Below are 1,171 nucleotides of genomic sequence, written 5' to 3' on the forward strand. Positions count from 1 at the left end.
CTGACTTCTTCCTTATTTTTCTCAACTCCATTGTATAGTGTTTTGATACATTTTATAATCATTTTTCTGAATTCCTTCTCAGGCATTTTCAAAGCATGTCCATCTTCCAGTATGGAGTGTAGGTCTATTTCCAGCTCATTTACCTCAGCCACTTTATCTCGTTTCTGGACATGTCTAGATATGGTCATCTGCCTCTGTGGTTTTTTTTTTTTTTAGGGGTTATCTGTGGCCTTAATACTCAGATGGGTATGTATTTTGGTATTTTTTATTCTTTCTCATTGCCTCCAGGTAGATGTGATCAGCAAATGGGCTTCCCTTTTCACTCTTCTTCCTGAGAAGTTTCAAGATACCACGGTTGGTTGTTTTGAGATAACTTAGGATTTAAGTTTTGGCCTATTTCTTTTTTTGTCTGCTTGTCCCTCTCCACAATCCTTGTTAAGGCCTTTTTGCTAGTTGTAAACAGTTCAGGGCCGGCTGTGGCTGTTTGGTTTTAATTGGAAACTGTCTCTTTAAATTTCAAAGAGATCTGTGCACATGTGTAGTAGAACCCTCCGGGGGTGGGGCTGGGGTGCCCACTAGCTCAGGCACCCCTATAGTCGCCCGAATGTAGGTGCGCAGAAAAAGCAAGGGACCAATGAACAGCAACCAAAAGAGAAGAATGTCCACACCTTTATCTCTGCGGTTCTGCCAGGCATCAGTGGCCGCTCGGATCCTTCCCCCTCTTGGTCTCACCCAAGATGGCGGCTACTCGAGCAGCTGAGTGTCTCAAATTAGAAAGCAATGGATTTCTTGCTTCTGCCACAAATTCCCCCAGCTGTAAGCCTTCCAACTTTCTAAATATTCCTTTATATATGTTTCAGAGTTCTGGGACCCTCCCCTAAGCCTGCTTGGTTGGGTAATCTGTGTTGTTGCTGGTGGAGCTCCTTTACTGCACTTCCACCTGATCCACCATCTTGTTTGTTCTCCTTCCCCATTGCTTCTTGCCTGCATGGTTTCTGATGACTAGTCAGAGCTTAATCTGATTTGCTTGCCTTTGTAAGTAACATTTCTCTTTTCCCTAGCTGTTTTTAGGCTTTTAGGATTCTTTCCTTGTCTTTGATTTTGGTGAGCTTGATTAATGTTTGTCTTGGTGATTTTCTCTTGGGATCTATCATTCCTGGGGTATGTTCGG

The sequence above is a fragment of the Chrysochloris asiatica genome, unplaced genomic scaffold (assembly GCF_000296735.1).
Source record: "Chrysochloris asiatica unplaced genomic scaffold, ChrAsi1.0 scaffold00157, whole genome shotgun sequence".
Classification (NCBI taxonomy): domain Eukaryota; kingdom Metazoa; phylum Chordata; class Mammalia; order Afrosoricida; family Chrysochloridae; genus Chrysochloris; species Chrysochloris asiatica.